The sequence below is a fragment of the Terrapene carolina genome, unplaced genomic scaffold, assembly GCF_002925995.2.
Source record: "Terrapene carolina triunguis isolate 2854851 unplaced genomic scaffold, T_m_triunguis-2.0 Scaffold189, whole genome shotgun sequence".
Lineage (NCBI taxonomy): Eukaryota > Metazoa > Chordata > Testudines > Emydidae > Terrapene > Terrapene triunguis.
Window position 1 is genome coordinate 14234529 of NW_020664540.1, and position 21414 is coordinate 14255942.

A 21414-nucleotide genomic window follows, 5' to 3' on the forward strand; every position below is an offset into this window, starting at 1 on the left:
CTTTAGCCCGGTGGTGAGAGCACTCATCTGGGATGTGAGAAAGCCAAGTTCAAATCTCTGCTTCTGCCCCCTCTGAGGGGCGTGCCCAAACCACCAGGCTATTGGCTATTCTGGGCTGTCTCTCTCAATCTCGCAGGCTGAAGATGTTCCACTTGGTCTAAACAAACAGTCACTGGAGCAGGGATTGGAACCCAGATGTCCCCCAGCTAGAGACAGAGTGAGAATGCCTGACTTTCTCCCAGCCAATGACTATCCAGGTATTTTATCCTTTCTCCATGGACACACTCACCAAGAGTCTAGAAGGACAGCATTCTCTTTTATGAATTTCTGGGCTAGAGTCAGCTCCGTATTCTCTACGGGCCATATTTTCCTTCGGAGTGATAACGAGTAAGGGGGGCAAAGAGGCATTTCTTCAAAACACCACCCCTCAAGGGGTCTCCCGCTGGCTCCGAAAACTGTCGGCAGGTCTAGTTTTGGCCATTTAGCCTGAGCCAGCTTAAAGGGGAGGATCCAAGGGTGCTCACGCTATAGCGCTTGTGTTAAATCCTTCAACTCAGGAACTCATCTTCAGGCCTGCTCAGAGAAAACCAGAGCCCGACATGAAGCCACTGCAGTGCCGTTCCCGTTCAGGCCTGTCCGGCTAGGATATGCTGGGGTTGCAACAAGGAGCAAGCAGCAAACAAAGCTCATACTGGGTTTGGGAACTGGGCGGGCACAAGCCTGCCCATGGCTACATGACCCTCCCCCAACTTATGGGGAGGATCCACCGAGTCCAGGACTTGGGCTGGTAGGTAGGATGCATGTTCCTTGAACGGCAAGGAAGAGCTCTCGCCACAAAAACCCCTCATGATCCCCAGGCCTTCTCCACACCCAATCTACCCTTTTCACTTAGAATTAAGTAACAAAGTGTTTTACCAAAACGGTCTTTTCCGTGAGTTGCTTCTCTAGTGGAAGGTCTGCCGATCTTCAATAGTCAATACCTTTAAGGGGAAAAAAAGAGAGAGAAACAATTTATTAGACTGACACTTTACATTAGATCCATGTCATGGACTGACTGTAATGGTACAGACGTTACTTGGAAACCAAGACGTGTCAAAATATCATTCAGAGGCTCAGCAAGTTTGAAAACTCAGTTCAGAAAGGCAGAATGTACTGGGGGGGGGTGAGGTTATTCCAAGACGCTTGGCGAGATGACATTGATTTTTATCCTATTCACTTTTCCATACTGCAGCGGGGTGAGCCTAGGAGGGCCGAGTTTCAGGATTTCTGACAGAAATTCCTTCCACTTGTCTCATTCCTCACATAAATATGCCCGGTCTAGTCATAAGCATCAGAGGATGATTGATAGGTACACTGACCAGTCAAATACAGATTCCAATTCACTAGACTAGGAAGAAAGTCATACTACATTTATCTTATTTACAAGACTTTTGAATTCACTTGGGTCAGGAACGGACTGAGAAACATTGCAAGAGGGAAAAAATATTTTAAAATGAAGGAGATCTATTACATGTACATTCAATTTCTATTACATTGAATACACGAGGGTGGTCTGGTAGAACCTGGTCAGTGGCCCCCTCAGTTGGGAAAGCCTGCATAGCTCAATTATGCAACCACTCCACACTCCTGCTATTAGAACTGTAATAGCATGCTACGGCACCCCAGCATGTATTCTATTTTAGCTATATTGTGTGATATGCACACAGATTATAGAGCCACACACACACACGTGTGTGTGTCATATTATATAGACACACACTACACACAGCTGTATAAGGAAATTATAAGAAGACATTTTAAGAAGCAAGCTAGCATTCTGAGATTTAATAGAAGTTAAGCCCCTTTAGACAATACTTTATACAGAGCTACAACAGCAGTTGGACTCTTCCTCGCTGAATTGCAGAGTGCATTCCATTCTATTAGATTTGTAGCTGAAGGATGGTTTGTTGGAGATCTGCTTGGAGAAGTGAGCCCTTTAAGGACCAGTGCACCCCCAGTTTCCCCATTTCACTGCATCCTGCCACGCCCCGGAGCAAGCGCTGCTTACAGTTTACCTCCTCCGTTGATTTAGGAGCCTGGAATGCTGGAAGGAGTTCGCTGGGTTACAGAGTCTGCCTTTCGTACAGCAGTCAGCGTTTACACTAGCTAATCTATGTGTAAACTGACAAACGTTGTTGCTTTGCGGTTGGCAGTGAACCGCTGTGACAGAGAAATACAGACAAGAGATGGGAGGAAACAAGATCGCTTTCCTGTGTAGCTCTTTGCTGGTTCGGAGTCCAGGGCAAGTTCATTTAAACTTTAGACTTGTTCCTCCTTACACACCTGGAGTTCTTTCAGAGAAGAAAATGTTTGGCCAAGGTAGATAAATGGATGATAAAACGAACTAATTGGCTACCAATGCGTTCCGACGTGCCAGTCTATACAGTGCAATAGACTGTACAGTGCAGGCTTTTTTAAGCCACTGAACATTGGCTGGGACCTATTTTGGGTAAGTTTGCCCAGTTTCATTGTGAAAAGCTTTTCATCAGCGGCTAACATTTGAATGCCGTGTTCCCTAGCGGAACCTGCATTACAGTGGTGGGAGGAGCCATTCCTGTCTATCCACAGGGAAGACCAAGTCATTTCTACTGCAGTTGCATCTAGAAGTCCCAACCAAGCTCAGGTTCCCCTTGTTCTAGATCCTGTCCAAACATGCAGCAGCAGCAGGGTGGCTACATTTCCAATGTCTGAAAACCAGACCTCCCACCCTACCTCGTCCCCAAGGCCCCACTCGCACCTCTCCCCATGAGCCCCCCCGTACGTCCCCCCCCAACTCCAGCGTGAGTAGCCCCAAGGGACTTGCGAACCCCAGTCCCAGCAGGCTGCCTGGGAGTAAAGGTCAGAAGAGCGCTGCAGCCACACAGGAGCAGCCCAGCAGCCTCCTTCCCCGCCCCCCTCTGCGTTGCCCACTCAGCAGCCTCCTTCCCCGCCCCCCTCTGCGCTGTCTGCCCCAGTGCAGTGAGAGCACAGCAGGAAAAAAGCACTGGGTGGGGCAGCTCGCCTCGCTCCATCCTGGGGAACGTTCCCAGCCCGCTGAGAGCTCCTTACCCCACTCGCCATGGGCCCCTGCACTCTGTCCTCCGCTGCAGTCCTGCAAACCATGCTCCTCAAAGGGGCTGCCTGTGGCCCGAGCTGGTGCATGCATCCTGCCGCAGGAGCTGCCGCTTCAGGACTGGGCAACAGACTGCCCCTATTCCCCTGTCCGCAGTAACCAGACTTAGTGTCCGGTCAATACAGCTGACCGGACACTGCTAGGTTCTCTTTTCAACCGGACTTTCTGGTCAAAAACCGGACACCAGGCAACTCTAAGCAGGAGGCACTTCCTAGCCCAGTGAATTTGCTATCTGAAGACACAAGGATAGGAGCAAAAAACCCCAGAGGCACAGAGAAAGTGACTTGCCCAAGGTCATACAGCAGGTCAGGGCAGAGTTTAAGTCAGGTCTGACTCCCAGTCGAGTGATCTATCCACTACCTCCCAAGCACCCCGAGCGCCTCAGCTGAGCAGTGTTCCTGTATACACATACCGAACATTATGACAGCATTTCCTTCACAGCGAAACGGGCCCGAGAGGGTTGCAAAACAGTTTCAGTTACAACCCAGCTGGCTCATAGACTCATAGCTCTGCTAAGAATTCACCGGACGGGGTGAGGTTCTCTACAGACTCTTGGTCTTTCTAAGAGAATCCCTTTGAGCAAAGTCCCTTTTCACCATTTTTGAGTTGGGAATATGAAATATTTACTTTCCACACCATGAAAAACTAGACCTCCCCCCTATTTAAAGAGGGGGGAAAGGAGATTTGGAACTTGGCATATAAATAGTCCTCATTGAGACGCAGGCCTACGGGCAGAGGTCACATCAGGTGGGCCACAAAAGGAAGGCAGGTTTGTTAAATCAGGCAAATAAAACAAGCAGCAAAGTGCTCTTGCCTGTGTTGTCTACAGGCTGGGCACAGAACTAGAGGAAAAAAATACCTATGTCTACGCCATTCCCTAGGGAGACCTGTATAGTCTCCCCTACTCACAGGGTGATCACTCTGTTATGTCCTCAATTCCCTCCCAAGCTGCAGCTTCCCCTCATCAGGGCAGCCTCCTCCCTTTATATCCAGGTCCCCTTTGATTATTTACTGCAGCTGGAGGACCCTCCACCCAGGTCTGATGCTTCTGGCAGGTGTTCCTGATTTAACTCCTTGTCTCCAGGCCAGATCATTAACCCTTTGCTGCCCTCACCCAAGGCAGAGTTTGTGCACCTCATCACAGTCCATAGCTAGGTATGGGGTGGGGGAAGAAAGGAATTAACAGTTGCATGAACATTTGAAGACTGCAGAGCGTGCCTAGAAAGCATTAGCTTGCACTTTGAGAAACACACCCTGGAAAGTACAAACTGCTGAGAATGTGCAATAGCCACTGACTGGTGCCAGTTTGCTCTATCTTTGAATGTCTTTTCTCATTATTTTTTTCCTTTCCACTTTGGGGGCTGCTCCTGGCAGTAGAGTCCAGGGGGTGCAGAAGTGCATGATAGTAAAGTTAAAGTACCTTTGAAAGTGTTTGCAAGATTGACTTTGCAACAGCAGCCCCCAATCAGAAAAAAATTAAGGGACCATGTTAGTTCAAATTTCCACAGCCGTGCTCATTTAGCTGTGCTGCATTTTCATTCTTCCCTCCCCCCTTCTGAAATATGTAGGTGAGCATGTTACTGTTTATGTTGGTAAAGTGAAGAGCCTGACTTTGCAATGCTCTGACGGTTTCCCTAAGAAAACAGCAATGTTAGAGGGTCAAACTTTGCTGGCCCTACTCCCTGAGAGCGGTTACACATGCGAAGGTGAGTAGGATCTGCTGTAGAAGAAGGTTTTTAGCTCTGTTATCTGAAGAAGCTCATAGCTCAGTGATCAAGGAGGCATCAAAAGTAAAAAAGAGTGACGGAAAATCAATGCCTTTTGTACACTATTCAAGAGCTGTTCACCATGCGTGAATGCCATTTCTCATTTGATGGCACATAAAAAGGCCTTGCCGTTGAGCTAACGCTCTCGCCTGTGCCTTCATCATCCCACCCTGATCCTTCCATTTAAAATGCAGGCGGACCCCAGCTGCAGGGAGAGGCTGCGAGGAATCCCAGGAGATGATGGCCAACCAGAGAGTGGGGGCTCATGGGGAGAATGTGGGTAGGAAATGTCCAGAACTACAACCCGTATAAGGGACGGTGACATCTCAGGCAGAAACAGGGATTAACATTGACTTGAAACTAAACAACATGGTTCATTAGGAGGGAGGGATAGCTCAGTGGTTTGTGCATTGACCTGCTGAACCCAGGGTTGTGAGTTCAATCCTTGAGGGGGCCATTTAGGGATTGGGGGCAAAAAATCTGTCTGGGGATTAGCCCTGTTCTGAGCAGGGGGTTGGACTAGATGACCTCCTGAGGTCCCTTCCAGCCCTGTTCTATGAATGTGACAATTTTGATTTTCCTGGCTGAAAATTCCAGACATCAAGTTTTTCCCATAGAAAACTTTTATTTCAACGAAACCCCATTTCCCAGTGAGAAACTGTTTAGTTTGACATTTTTCTTCCAGCCCCAATTGTAAATTGCAGGATTGGGGCTTCAGATAGGACACTACCATGAGCATTTTTTCTTTGAGACCATTACTGACATGCCGTTCAAAGTGTATGACTAGAGATGAAATTAAAAATGTAGCAGTTGGTAGAAATGTACTTCTGTGCAGAGGCTATAAATCAGAGACTGGGGCGGAGTGGGAGAATTGCAAAGAAGTTATGTGAAAGAGCTCTTTGTAGCAGGGAGCAAAATTGTGATCTGAATTAAAAGCAAACAGAAAAACCCCCCTGTCTACATTCCCGGGATCTCCCAAGGCTAGCAGTGACCCTATTCCTCAATAAGGAAAACTTACAAATTTTGCAGTGAGCGATGCTTTCATTCACTTTTTTCTTATCAAGTACGAGCGTGTGAAAGCAGGGTGTTCTATGCAATTCCCAGCTTTCGCTCTCATCAAAGCTTCCTTAATGCTTAGATAGAGATTTACAGTTTGAAACACCATCCTTGGTCATGGGGGGAGGGAGAGCTCAGTGGTTTGAGCACTAGCCTGCTAAACCCAGGGTTGTGAGTTCAATCCTTGAGGGGACCATTTAGGGGATCTAGGGCAAAATCTGTCAGGGATGGTACTTGGTCCTGCTGTGAAGGCAGGGGACTGGACTTGATGACCTTTCAAGGTCCCTTCCAGCTCTATGAGATAGATATATCTCCATATACATGGAAGACTCTGAATGTAGCTGAAATGATGTTGCTCTGACCCTCAGGGAGGCACTCAGAAGGGCCACAGCCTTCATGTGCTATATAGCAGGGGCTACTCCTGCTAGGGAGGTGCTGCCCAAAGCATTCTCCAAGGCTTTGTGGTATGTGGACTGCAGGCTAAGTAAGGAAGAGGTGTAGACTATTTCCTTGCAATATTGTCATTTGGCCACTAGATGTCTCTGTATGCTGTGCCAGGGTGCGGTCAGAGGAGACAGAACTAGAGCTCAACCTGTGTGGAAGCCCATGCGTGTGTCTGTAGTTTGCAGTTGCTTTGCTCAATAAGTGCATCATGTTGAAGAGGGACTATGACTCTGTGTATCTTGCTCAGAAGAATTTGGGATGGTGCAGCAGCTAAGAAAGATACTGCAGCTCTGAACCTCAGCACCAATTACTTCCCCGTGTGAAACTCCATCAAACACAGCACATTTACTGAAGTTGGGCACTGGGTCTGGGGTTTTGCCCTCGGTAATTCATCTCCACAGCAAATTTTTGACATTACAAGTTTTTAAGTGCTAATCATATACGACCCAACATGTTTAAATACCCATCTTTTCAACCACAATTTGAAATGTAGAGTTTTCATTGTATACTACTTGGATTTAAATTGCTATTTTGACAATACCAACTGTACTTTTGCAAAGCTTTTAATTCTTATCAGTTCAGGTTCACGTTGGTGCTTTTCCGAATGTAAGTTTGTACATTATTTTCAAACCAACCAACCACACAACTATGCACGAGCACAGACCTCCAGGAAACCGTGGACACTCCTTGGTCAATAATAAGTTCAGATACAAGAGCGCTCAATGAAATTAAAAGGCAACAAAGTACAGCTGAAGATAAGAAATACCTTTTTAAACAATGCATAATTACCCTGTGGAATTCATTATTGCTAGATACGGAGAGCAAGAACTTAGTTGATTAAAAAAGGATAGACATTTATACAGATAAGAGCCTGTACAGTCACATTAGACAAAGGAAAAGATGTAAGGGCTCTAAACCCTCAGGTTCCAAAGAATTTCCAAACACTCATGAGTGGTTGGCATGAAACTTCTCCTATTATCAGGTTATTTCATAATTATCCACTTAAGATTTTTGGCATCTTCCTCTGAAACATCTGGTGCTGGCCACTTTCAGAGACAGGATGTTGAACTACCTGGACTATTGGTTCGATCCAAAGATGGTCCAAATACAGTGGTATGTCAGCTGCCATTGGGTGGATTTGCAAGTAGATTTGTGCAGAAAAAACAACACAGAGATTATTACTGCAGAATGTGTGTGCATGCGTGTGTAGTCAGGTATCCCATTTGTGTTACTGGGATTTGCCAATATAACTTCCCTGCTTGTTGTTAGACAATACACCCCACCCATTATCTCTAATAAGATTCTCATAGCACAGATGGAGTAATTATGCAGGACAGCATTTTCCAGTGGTTAATTGGGACCAATTTAATCAGAGCCAAAGGGAAGACAAGAGAAAATCCAAGACCAATAGTCTACCTGAATCTTAAGAAAACATTAAGAAGCAACTTAACTTTACAGCAGTTCCTGAATCCCAATGTGGAATGAACTTTTTTACATCGAATATAAATAATAAAACCACATTAAAATATAGTAATATCTACGATATAACAAAGAAAGGAATTTTTCTTCTTTGCAGGGAAAAGAAACCTTTTAGTGAAATTCACAACGGAATACTCTCATAGCTGCAGTTTAATGATGCACACACGTTTCGGATAATGGGGTTCTTGCCTTGGAGACCGCAGGCTAATGAGTGAGGATACTGTTTATTTCTATGATAATGATGTTTATAAAGTATACTATATAGGTACTATGTCCCTGTGGTATTACACTTTAATTACAGCTGTGTATTTCTCAGGATTGTTTTGTTCCTTTTTGTAATGGGCTGGATTCATCTGACAAGCAAAACACAAAAAACTCAGACACTTCTCCAGGCCCCAAAACTTTCCAGCTGGGTTAGTCTCCCCAGTGCCTCCACTCAGAAGAGCTAACCGATTCATCGGAATTTTCCAGTTTTTAAAAAATGAATAAGAGAGCTTTGTATACTTGAGCAATCTTTTCCTCTTTGATGCTTTTTTGGCTCCAGAACTGCAGACTGGCCACTTGTGTTCAGAGGGAAAATACTTCCATTTGAACAGAAAAACTAAGACTCCCCCCCCCCAAACTACGGTAGCTGGAGATCTTAGGCCAGGCTTTATTTATTTGAATCCCACGTTTCTGAATTTATTTCATGCCATACTTTAGAGTTCGAAAATACACGGTACTTAAAATGGAGCTGTCTACCCACACCTTTCATGTTGTTCATTATCCTCAGGGTAACACCCTTATTTGGCCATTTACATTTGTTGCCTTCAAATTTAAAAATTGCATTAACACTTTGTCATTGCCCTTTAAAGCCCCGATCCTGCAAATAAGCCATGCGGAGCCCTACAGGAGTCAGTGGGCCTTAGCCCAGGTGAAGGGGTCCACCCGCATGGATCCCATAGGCACTGACTTCCTCTCTACCTGGGGGGTGCTCAACCCCCCTCACCTTTGCCCCAGGCCCACCCCCACTTCACCCCTTCTTCCAAGTCCCACCCCTGCCTTGCCTCTTCCTGCCCTGCTCCAGACCCTGCTCCACCCCACCCTTTCCCCCCGAGGCCCCTCCCGTGCCCCACCTCTTCTGTCCCCACTCTGCCCGCTCCCTGCCTCTTCCCCTGAGCACACCCTGTCCCTGTTCCAGTCCTCCCTCTCCCTGCCAGCAGGGCCAGCTTTAGCAGGTGCAGGGCCCCACGCCGGGACGCGAATTGTCTCGCGCACTCCCCCGCCCCAACTCCGCCCTGGCCCCGCCCCCTCACTGCCCCATTGGATCCCTCCCCAAATCCCCGCCCTGGCCCCGCGTCTTCCCCAAGCACGCCGCATTCCTCCTCCTTCCCCCTCCCTCCCAGGCTTGCGCTGATCAGCTGTATGGTGGCGCAAGCGCTGGAGGGAGGGGGGAGAAGCAAGATGCAACTTTTTTTTTTCCCCCTCAGCCGGCAGCCCCGGTCGTTGAGGGGCCCTCTTAGGTGCAGGGCCCCATTCCGGGGAATCGGTCAAATCGGCTTAAAGCCGGCCCTGCCTCCCAGCACCTCCTGCATGCCACAGAACAGCTGATCACAGCGGGTGGGAGGCGCTGGGAGGGAGGGAGAGAGAGAGAGGAGTTGACCAGCGGGGCGCCGGTGGGTGGGAGGCACTGGGAGGGAAGGGGAGGCGTTGACCAGCGGGGCGCCGGCTGGCAGGGAAGAGGGGAGCTTGATGCCGGTGGGTGCTAAGCACCCACTAATTTTTTTCCATGGGTGCTCCAGCCCTGGAGCACCTATGGAGTCGGTGCCTATGATGGCTCCTATTGCAGGATCATGACCCAATGCTTCAATTCAGCAAGGCACTTAAGCCCATGATGTCATTGGCAATATTCACATGTTTAGAGTTACGTACGTACTTAAACTTGGACTCTGATTCAGCAAGTTCTTAGAACTTGGATAGCATTTTACCTACGGGACATGATGATTAGGGCAGCCCTCACAGTGAGCATTAAACACGGGGCCCATCACTTACTCTGTTTATCCATCTTTGCTATGTAACCGTTCAGCAGATCAAGCTGTTGTCCCTTTGGAAGTGCCTTGGCTTGATTCTCCCTTCCTCAGAAGATATTTGTACTCAGTCCATCATTTTAGGACTAACGCAGAAAACCTATTTCCCCCCACAATTATTGTGAATTGTTTGTTTCTGCCTTTGTTTCGTATTGCACTGACGCCCCGTATCTTCACCCAGCTGAATGGTGGTTGTAGCCTAATGTGTCTTTTCTGAATGTTAATCAATGCTACATTCTGTCATGTACATGCGGCTTCTTTCCAGTCCTGCAGCAGTCATTTAACTTCTGCTAAATTTGGAAAATACCTTTTTCTAGAGTGGCCCACGATGGTACCAACTAATGGGAACATACTGCAGGCGCAGAACAGAAAGTCTAATTTCATTTTGATCCCAAACCACTGGAGACTTTTTTAAATCAATGGTAGATTAATTTACGAAGTTGCCTGCAACTCCCTATCCAATACAAGTCTGTAGAGTGTTAAGATTCACTGAGCTACTCTAGCTAATAAGACCCGTGCCTTTCTCTGTATCTTCCCCTCTAGAAGAACTCAGAGATGGCAAGAGAAATGTAAATGGGTCATGAAGTCAATGGTGCTATGCTCATTTACATCAGTTGAGGATCAGGCCCCTGTGAGTCCACCGAGTTTGTAATCCGGTTTCACCAACTCCCCCACCTCCAAGGGATGGTGCCAAAGATACTTCAGAGTGGGCAAGGCCACCACAGCCCACACTAGGCAGAGACTCAAGGGAATACATGCGGAAGGCAGTCCCCCAAGTGCCAAGATGCCATCTGCTTCTGTGCTCCCTCCAGTCCCCCTGTAGCAATGGGGCCATGGCTAACAGTGCCATTAACCTGCCTCCCGCTCAGCTCCCACCCATCACTCCTCTGCAGGCTCAGAGCTGCAGCGAGGTGACTTCATGGTGCATTCTACAGCGCAAACCCTGCTGTTCTGAGAGGTGAACGTGCTACGCAGACCAGCTCTCTTCCCCGGCCCTGTAGAGCAGATGTGCCCCAAAGGAGGTGGGGGAGAAGCAGTTACCAGATGAAATGCTATCACACAACTCCTTTTCCCTCTCCTAACCCTTCTCCTCACAGTCTGGGAGAGCAGGCTCCCTTCCGCACAGTGTGAATGGGTGGGACAACATGGATCACGTGACTTTAAAGTGTCTTGGAACTGGTGGGGTTCGGACCGTGCCATATCCTGGGTACAGCCCAGAAAGGACAGGTGGCTTGGTCTCTCCCACCAAGGGACAGTCACTCCAGATTGCCCTTCCCGCTCAGTACTTGGAGGGTGGTGAAGCACTGGAATGGGTTACCTAGGGAGGTGATGGAATCTCCTTCCTTAGAGGTTTTTAAGGCCCGGCTTGACAAAGCCCTGGCTGGGATGATTTAGTTGGGGTTGGTCCTGCTTTGAGCAGGGGGTTGGACAAGATGACCTCCTGAGGTCTCTTCCCACCCTGATATTCTACACTCAGGGAGGATCTGTAGCTTCCTTCCAGGCAAGGCCCAAGGCTGTTTCCTTTCTAGCTCATTGTTGGCCATGGGCTTATTTTTGTGGGTGTGGATAGTTACAAAGTCTTATTCATTGTATACAGCGGTGGGTCCTTGACAAACTTTGGCTTTATGAGTCAGCCTTGCCACTCAGTTACCCTCTGGACTGACATCTGTATCTCCACTGCAACAAGTAGATACATTCCAGATTTACACCTACGTAAATGAATTCAATACCTGGCCCATACTGTACGGAGAGTCCAATGGTAACTATGTGTGGAAGGTTTTTTCCCAGAATTCCAGGTTCCAGCCCCCATCTTCTAAGGACTGGCTCAGATTACCCAGAAACCACCTTACCCGTTGTGATCAGGTCTAGAGAGGAAGGAGCGCCCAATGGTTAGGGTGCCAGCGGCGTTCAATTTCCTACTCCTGTGTGATCCTGGCAAAGTTAATTAGGACCAGACTGATTTCAATGGCAGCAAGGAGCCTAGATGCTTTTAAAAATCTCACTAGGTCCCTGCCTGCAGCTTTCAGTGCCTAAATACCTTGGCAAATCTGGCCCTGAGACGTTTCTGTACACAGACGTTTTCTATACACTAGAGGTGTTTATAGCAGCGTAGTTTTATTCCTGCAAGGAGGGATCCACACTCAGGGTCGTACGGGGATAACGATTTCGGTAATGGGGAAAAAAAAATCTCTCTCCTCACTGAAATAGTTACATGTGTATAACTGGGTATAGACCAGGCCCTGATCTCTCTGTGCCTCAGTTCCCCATCTGTAAAATGGGGATGATGCAACGTATTTAGCCTCCAGACAGTGTTGACTATGAGCTGCCTTAGCCACCTAGACAGCCATTCCACGACAGCCACATTCCGCAGAAATAATGGCACGGTTATCCTCAAGAGGGAGCTGCGTGAGAGAGAGAGCGAGCGCTTTCTCAGATACTGCCCCCACACTCCACGGGATCAGGTGTGACCATGAAACTCAGGAACCTCGGAGCAAAAAGCAAATCCCAGTTCCCAAGCCTAGTTCACAATATGGCCACAACCACTGCCCAAAGTGCAGTCCCTGCAGACCGGAGATCAGGGCGGCTCCAGGGTTTTGGCCGCCCCAAGCAGCCCAAAAAAAAAAAAAAAACCCCGACCCCGATGGCAATTCGGCGGGAGGTCCTTCGCGCCAAGGCGGAGTGAGGGACCGTCCGCCGAATTGCCGCTGAATAGCTGGACATGCTGCCCCTCTCCGGAGCGGCAGCCCCAAGCACCTGCTTGACAAGCTGGTGCCGGGAGCCGGCCCTGCCGGAGATGCGACAGGTAAAGCTACCCAGAGTACCCAGCCTAATTTTACGGGGAGCTCGGAAACTGTGGTGATGAGTCTAGTACAAGAACACAGACCGACAGATTTGATAGGGCAGCTATAAATAACTACTTTTCCCCCATCTACATAATTTCCCCCACTATTATCTCTCTCAGCCGTGGGAATCCCTCACGCTAAGCTGTGACAGCTGGTTGGGTTTTTTTCGGTAATATTGTTGCTTCTGAAAAGGTTTCCCTCTAAAATAAGCCGCTCGTCATTTGAAAACAATTTTTATTAACCCCCCCCCCCTCCAAAAACCTACACTGACCAAAAAAATAAAACAAAGGGGCCAAATCTCCAGCCGGAGTAATTCGATGCAGTTCTATTGACTTCAACACAGCTGACGATCTGGCCCAAGGTATGAAAGAGATGTGATGATGTCCACGTTGCACACATTTCATTCTTTTCTGAACAACGGAAAATAAAATGAAACAAATTACAATTGGGCCTAGGGGTTTCCTTAACCGGAACAAAGGTTTTGATTCATAAATCACGGTTAAGTGTTCACACACTTCAGGGTGCTTTCTTTTTAATGCATACTGGATTTGTGTGTGATTTATGAAGCGGCCTTTCAATATTGAAAAGCCGTTCACAAATTGGAGGGGAGCCAGCAGAAAGGAGTGGTCATGAGGGAGTTTCCATAGAAACGGGTTCATGATCATGCGAGCATCGGCTACCTTCTGAGAGCAGGAAAGCGGGGTCTGATACACTGCTCCCAGGAAAGGTCAGCTTGTCATCATATAGGTCTTGAAAAATAAGAACGTTGTTTTGTTGCTGAGCCTCGTTCCTGGACAAGTCTCCCCCTTGGGCTGGATTTTGGGGCATGGGGAGCGTGCAAACAGTTGCTTAAAGTAGGCCAAAGGGCACCGGATGGGACATTTTGGCCCCCTGCGAACAACGACTTGCAGCTATTTCAGAGCAAGCCGGGATTTGTGACAGTGCGGTGAGCAGTCCCGGCCTCTCACTGAATGTCGCTGAAAAGGCAAACGCTCAAAGCGAGTCCAGGTGGATTGTTTTTAAAGGGCACCAAAAGCATTTGGGGGGACACCCCATGGTAGGGTTTAATAAAGAATACTGAATAAACCTTCGGCCTTTCGCTTGAAAGTGTAGTTAGCACACAGTACAGAGAGAGATTTGCTTGTCCAGGTTGGGACTGGTATCATCCAAGTTAGAAAATGACGATTTACTGGTTTGGGAGAGAGACAAACTCAGACAGCTGGGTTAACTTCAGCAATGGCGGTGCATCCGATGCAGCCCGCTGGGCACCAGGAGAAACGCATCCCTAAGGAAGGCAGATGGTGTTTCTGTCTCTGCTCTACCTCAGGGATGGGCTGTGGGATTGGGCAGGTGAAGCAGCTCTTCCCTTACTCTGGGACCAACCGGGGGGGTCAGTGGCGGAGGAACTCCTTCACGGGGACAGCAACTGAAGTTTCTTCCACCCTGGCAGTGCCCCTTTTTGCATCAGCGACCCCCACTTAGGTTGCTATCCATAAAGGGAGAGAGAGACACTTCCCCTGGATGCCCATATCCTCAGATGATGTTCCTATTTGCAAGACCTCCATGTACGCTGGGTACGGCGGCATAACTCCTTCCAGGGGCAGTGTTTGTCTACACACAAAGGTTGCACCACTTTGACTATAGATAAAGCAGTACAATCACCATAGCATAGACACAGTTATATTGGTATAAAGGGGCTTATTCCCACATGGGAAGGGGAATAAACTATCCCAGCATATGCCACTTTCACGCTGGTATAATTGCACCCATACTAGGGAGTGTACGGGTAGAACTATTTTGGTAAAAAGTAATCACACCCCTAATTGATAGTCATACTGGTACAAAAATTGTGTCTCGACCAGGCCGTGGGGCTGTTCACAGATAGAAGCAGCAGGCAGAGTTCTCAAGGGGTATTACAGAAATGATGGGTGGCTGGGAGTGGAAATAACCAAGGACAGTTTGATACTTTGTTCCAGAGACTAGAGCTGGTGTTTTTAAGAGAGTCTAAAGGAGCTAAGCACCTAAATCCCATTGAAAGTCAATGGAAGTTGGGCACGAAGGGTATGTCTACACGGAGATAAAAGACCCATAGCATGGGTGTGGCTGATAGGTGCCAATTCCGTGGGTGCTCTGGGGCTGGAGCACCCATGGAAAAAAAATAGTGGATGCTCCACACCCACCGGCAGCCCCACCGATCAGCTCCTCCCCCCCAGCACCTCCCAGCCACCAGTGATCAGCTGTTCAGTGGCGTGCAGGAGGTGCTGGGGGTCGAGGAAGGAGCAGGGGCAAGAAGAGGCGGAGGAGGGGGAGGGAAGAGGTGGAGTGGAGGGAGAGGAGGGGGCGGAGTAGGGGTCGAGTAACCCCTGGGAACTCACGAATTCGATGCCTCTGCTGGCTGGCCCGGGTCAGCTGACTCAGGGTTGCAGGTTTGGGCTACTGGTTTTAGTATCGCAATGCAGACATACCCTGCCCAAGCATTTATTTTTTCAATTTGATCAATTAAAATTTTCACAGTTGCATAAAATGATGGGTTTTAATTTTTTTTACTGATTTTAATTTTAATAGTTATGGGAAATTATGGGGGGGGGGGAGGTGTCAGACAAATTATTTAATTACCACAGATATTAAGATTCAAAAAGTGAAAGTATTCTAACCGTTAACACACACAACTGTCGACATCACATGTCGACATGGACAAAGTAAATATCATTAAATCAAGCTCTAAGAAGTTCGCAAGCTGCATTTTTCTGATGTTGCTTATCTGTAAATTTTGATTATCATCTATGGAAATATTTTTTTGGTGGTTTGGGTGTGTGGAGGGTGAAACTGACGTTCACCAACATTTACTGATAAAAATCTAATCCTTCCAAGCCTAGTCATATGTAGGTAACCAGTGTTGGAACAAACTACCGCTGAAACAGAGTTATTTTTATTTTAAGGAGTTCACATATTTTCCCTCAAGATCTGGCAAGCAGCAAAGATTTCAGCAAACACATCAGTAAAACATCCTTCCTGTTGCCACATGAGCAAAGGCATAGAAATAGCAATGGTATTAAAATAATCAAGGTAACAATGCATTTTTATTATTTACACTCAAGTAGCACCGACTGGCACCAATCAGGGCCCCACTTTGCAAGGTGTTAAATAAAAGACAGTCCCAGACCTGAATTATCAATGAGCAGCAATATACAAGTCTATAGAATACTCCTCTATCTTTCTACCTTTGAAAGTACCTTCACCAGCAGAAGATATCTGATTTTAGGAGGTTCTTAATCTAGCAGGCAAAGGCAGGAAAAGGTCCAATGGTTAGAAGTTGAAGTTAGAATATTTCTAACGGGAAATAAAGATATACGTTTCAAATGGTGAAGCAAAGTAAAAGGTGCACTTGGAGTCTTTAAATCCAGATGGGATGAATATGCTCCAAGCTACAGACATGCTCCAATTCAACCACAAGTTATTGGGCTTGATATTGTTCCTTTAGGTCATGGGGAAGAATAAATAATTCCTTCCCCTATAGCGATTGCTGGGTGAAATTCTGTAACCTGGGTTATTGCAGGAGGTCAGGCTAGATGATCAGGGTCGTCCCTTCTGGCTGAAAATATCTATGAATCTATATGGCTCCGAGAGGCAGAGTGGAAAAATTCTGAGGAAATTAAGGAGGTCTGAGAGCTCTCTCGTATGGCAGAAAAGAATATATGGAACACGGCTCCAGGAGGAGACTCGTGCCAGTATGAAATATACCAACAAATCAGGTCAGAGGAATCAACACTATAAAGACCTGAAAAAGAATAAAAGAAAACAAGGCCTACAGATAGAACAAAAACCCAACCATCATTCTCATGTAGTTATATGGGGCCATAGGTGTGCATGGGACTTTGGAGATGAAATAGAAAGACAAGGCCTCTGAGGTGGAGAGTTTACAAATCCATGGTGCAAATGTCACGATTTTATTTTCTTAAAGCCGCAGTTCCTGGAGTCGGATGAATGTGAGAGAAAAAGCTTGTGTGACCTGAATCCTTCTGAAGGCAAAAAGAACCCACCATTTCTTTACTTTTTAAAATCCCACAATTTCTCAGCCAGTCTCATGATCCTGGGGCAGGCCTAACACATGATTTTTTAAAACACTTAAGGTGGGCAACAGTCCAATCTCAAGTTAGACCAAAGACAGAAAACAAACTGATGACACACACAGGAAAGTAAAAACCTTAGAATCAGAGGACACAGTTAAGCCTTTGGAGACATACAGACCCACAGTGACGGAGACAGCGGATTACAGCTTGAATTTCAGTTATACTCAAGCTGCCTTGGGCCTCAGATTAAATTATCAAAAATGCTTAAGTGATTTAGGATCCCATTTTCAAAACGGATTTAGGCCCCTACAAGTCTATGTCTCATTGACGACGAATGGGATTTATGCTCCTCCATGTCTTTGTCTGCAGACTGAAGTTTCACCAGTTTAACTTAATTTGGTTAGTTTGCACATTCTTATTTCAGTTTAGCTTAAACTGGTTCCCAATTGCCATAAGCTAAATACATATCGATCAGGTTTATATCAATGTAAAGGTGTGTGTGCCTTTCGGCGGAGTGTCGAGTACATACCCATGTAGGGGTATAAATAGCAGTAGAGAGGGTGAGGCGTGGTTTTACTCATCCAAGCCGTGCCGCCCCATCTACAGTGCTACAAGGAGCAGTTGTAGGGTCTCACTTCCTCTCGGCCTTTTCCCTCCTTGGGAAAACACTCCCCCAGTGAGGAAAGGCTCTGGCAGGAGGAGGCAACTTTCCCCACTGCTTCCCCTGCCAGAGCCTTTCCCTGACACATGTAGCTACACAACGCAGTTTGGATGCCGTGGGCTTTTCACAGCGGCGTGTAGCGACATGGACCCTACATGTCGCCACCACTGGCGTGTAATGTGGACGTAAGCCAAGAGTGTCCACACTACCTTTTGCACCAGTTTGACTAAATCGATTTTAACGCGCACCTTTAGTTAAACCAGTGCAACTTTACATCTAGACAAGTCGCTAGACTCACACCCACCTACTCAGCTCCTCCAGATTTGGTCCAGGGAACCATGTGCAAATGGTCACAAGACGAGCGTAGCAGGAAAAGCCACGAACGAAATGGGAAAGTAAAAGGTAACAAAGCAGGGAGTGGAGAGAAAGAGTGGCTAATGGCACTAGCTTGGGACCTGGGAGATTAGAGTTCAATTCCCAGTCCCTCCCCAAACTCCGTGTGTGTCCTTGGGCAAGCCACTTAGTCTCTCTGTGCCTCAGTTCCCCAGCTGTAGGTGTGCTACTTCCAGGGGCTTTTGAGAGTAGAAATACATTAAAAGTCTGGAAGGTTACTATGGAAACAGGCCATATAAGTATGGTAGATAGACTTGGACTGGCTATCGAATAACTACAACCACCACCACCATTAGGCTAATGGAAGTTTGGGTGGCTAAAAGAATTAACAGCACAGATGATGCAATAATGTTCGTAGAATCTTTGTTTGCCTTCTCCAAACGCAAGGTTATAAAAATACAGACACGGACCCAGCGGAGCTGTCAACTGTGATTGCACTCAGATGGAGCGGGGCTGACACATCTGCCTGCAGTCTGACTCTCAACTACATCTGAACTCTCAGATGAGAGGAGAGCTTTCAGAATAGGGCAGTGCAGCCACCATGCACAAACAGCACCTACGGGGGTTTGCTCCAAGTTTGGGGTCAGTAGAGACATCTTAACGGGCAGGCCACTGTCACCACCCTGACAAGAAACCTTTCCAGCTGTTTAGGAGAGTTCTAGAAACCACTTTATTCTAATTTCTAAATGACCCCTTTACTAAATGTATGCTGAAAAGAAAACCACCCCACAGAGAGAAAATATATATAGTAAATAATACCATCCCTTCCCTTCCCAAATATCTCCCATGGGGAATAAACTGGGTTAGAAGATAACACATGCAGAACAGGTTGGGTGAAACTTTATTTGTTCTCAGCATTTTTAGGAATCTCATTCGGCAAAATACTTGAGCACATGCGCAACTTTTTAAGCATGTGCATCATCCCATTGACATTCACACGGGCAGCAGTGAAGAGCGCCGCTAAATCATTACCCAAAATGTTTAAAAGCCTGAGTCAATTCTTTTTTATTTTTTGGAAAGGCGGGATAGAGCTTGAGAGAGGCGGGTGTGAAAGCACATAGATGGGATACTTCAGCCCCAAGTGTTAATTTAATCTACTTGGTATTAAATGAGGGGTGCACGAGGCCCCTTTGAATTTTAGGGAAATACAGATCCACAGGCAGACTTCATGGTTTAGCTCCATTTCTGCTCTGTATGCGCCATATTTCGGATGTGGTACGTCTTGATTACAAACAGCTGCACTGTCTACAGTGGGAAACCAATCCTTTGAGTTATACATCGGATAGGATGCTGCACATTTTAACAGGATGCAATAGTTGCAGATGGCTTATTCTCACGGATACATATGCGTAACTCCTAGTGCGGAACATGTACTGGCGCAGACTTGACCTCCCCACAGTGGTGGTGTTTTAGGACATTGACACATTTGTGAAATTAACTGAACTAAGTCAAGCCTGATTCTAGTCTCCATTTTGTTTGATGGGCTGGACAGAAAATAAAAATAACCAGAATTTCTTAATCTCACTCTCCCTTAGTGCCTTTGCCCTCTGGTCTAAAGCTTTGGGAGCAAAGGAAACCCTCCCCCCCAACATCCCCCCCCTACCCCAAAACACAAGGTCTTTGTGACAATGTCATTGAGGACACCATTGATTTAGGGGAGGAAAAGAAACCACCCCGATCCTTTCTTAATGGAAAATGAAAATAACTGAAGGGCCTGGTTTAAACCTAATCAAATGTTAAAACTTACCCAGAGGCAAACCAGTAACTGAAGTGCTGAAATACCCACTTCATTCTGCGAGAAACGAATAGTAGAAACAATTAAGCCTCCTGCCCCAGAGATTCCCAAAGGGGAACGATGGCTCTTGTATTTAAATCAAAAGCTACGAGTACTTCTGAAAGTTAGCTGGTTGCAAAAAAGAAAAGAAAAGGCAAATGAATACGAGACTCATGAATGTTATCTGCTTGCTGGAAGCTTTCCATTGTTACTTGGTGCTCTTTAAGCAGTTACTCTGTGTGCTACAGTGGAGTACATCAGTGATTATCTCAAGGGAACAGGTCTTGGGTAAAACAGTATCTAGCTCTCTGGTGACGGAAAACTCCCACTAAGGGATATCTGCAAAGCTTACAGGACTAAGATTAAACCTCTCCTCTGGGTTTTGGGTTTGCTATTAAGTACTTCCATTCCTCTGTCAGACTGCTCCATTCTTGTGTGAAATAAACAAGGATTCTGATTTTAGGACATACAGCTAAGAAACCCAGCTCCCAGGTTTGTTGGTGGGTCATGCAACAAAGAAGGCAGTTGTCAGAGTGTTGCAACCTTTGCTTTGGGGAGCTTGGAAGACATTTCAGGATCAGGATGGGCTTGGATTTCTTTTCATTATTTTTGAGGCTTATTAAATTGCAGTAAGCTTAGCAACACCCCTTTAAAAATGGAGAAATGTCTGGTTTTAGGTCTGGTACGTGACTGATATAGACGTACAGAGGACGGAGGGACTCGCAAACTCACGTTCTCAGAATGGGCTGTCCCGCTTCATGCCTGAGTGAGCACCCACGTTTCTCATTAAGATCAGAGATTGGAGGGAACTTTACAGCTTCCCAAAATACTCTAGTACCTTGCAGAACTGAGCTCCTCTGCAGTCACAGAACGGGCTTAACTTGTTCGGCCCTCATTGGGAACCACATGTGCCCAGTGGCAGCAGAACAACGCCCCTCAGTATTCAAGCAGAATTTTCTTTTTCATAACAACCAAAAACATTCCTCAAAAAGTCCCCAGATTTAGTATTTGCTCTTAAGAGGAGAATTTTTTGGAGCATCAAACATACACTTAGATATTAATTACTGCCATCCTCCTGAAGAATTACACAAAAGGTAGGAAACGGACAAGAACTTTAGAATAGACACCAGTGTTCTCATCGGCACTGAAAACACCCCCAGACTGTCCACACTGCAAAGCTGCGTACTCAGGCTCAAAATGCAGTGGGACATGTACAAACAGCTCCAGGGTTGCCCTCCTGGTTGATATCGTCCTCAGAATACTTGATAACACCACAGCCTTATAACCGGAGCATGCTTTTAAAAAAAAAGTTAGCCACTATTTAGAACTTAAAGGGGCCACTAAAACTTTGCCCAGCTGAAGGCCACGCTAACAGCTAGCCAAGATCATGTGCGTGAGAGATGCTACTTTTTTGTTGGCGTAAGAGTAAGCGTCTCCTTCCTCATTGGCTGCCCAATGCATGATTTTGGCAAATCATTAAATAGTAAACAATAGGGAAAGTCATGTGGATTAAGTCCAAATAAGTGCATTGAACGTTTTCCTAACCCAGGGATAGCGGACATGTTCATTTCCTGCTCTGTGCCCTTCTACTACTTTAATAAAAGACCACACGCAGGATACTGGGTTTAGCTTTCTACATTGACAAAAAACAAGTCATTTTATAGACAAGTCACTTAGGCCCCGGTCCCGCAATGAGTGTCACATGGGCAGC

At 46.7% G+C, this 21414-nt stretch overlaps 1 protein-coding gene across 3 annotated transcripts in view; it reads right to left on the reverse strand.

The window, feature by feature from the left end:
- Positions 1–21414, reverse strand: part of GNG2 (G protein subunit gamma 2) — a 92124-nt gene that overhangs the window by 9643 nt on the left and 61067 nt on the right. For 2 of the 3 annotated variants that reach the window (XM_026654214.2, XM_026654215.2), the window contains exon 2: positions 916–980. The gene's annotated coding sequence lies outside the window, so the exon portion shown is untranslated. Of the gene's footprint in view, positions 1–915; positions 981–2054; positions 2076–21414 lie in introns of those variants that run through there. The other variant, XM_024214804.2, reaches the window with a different exon arrangement.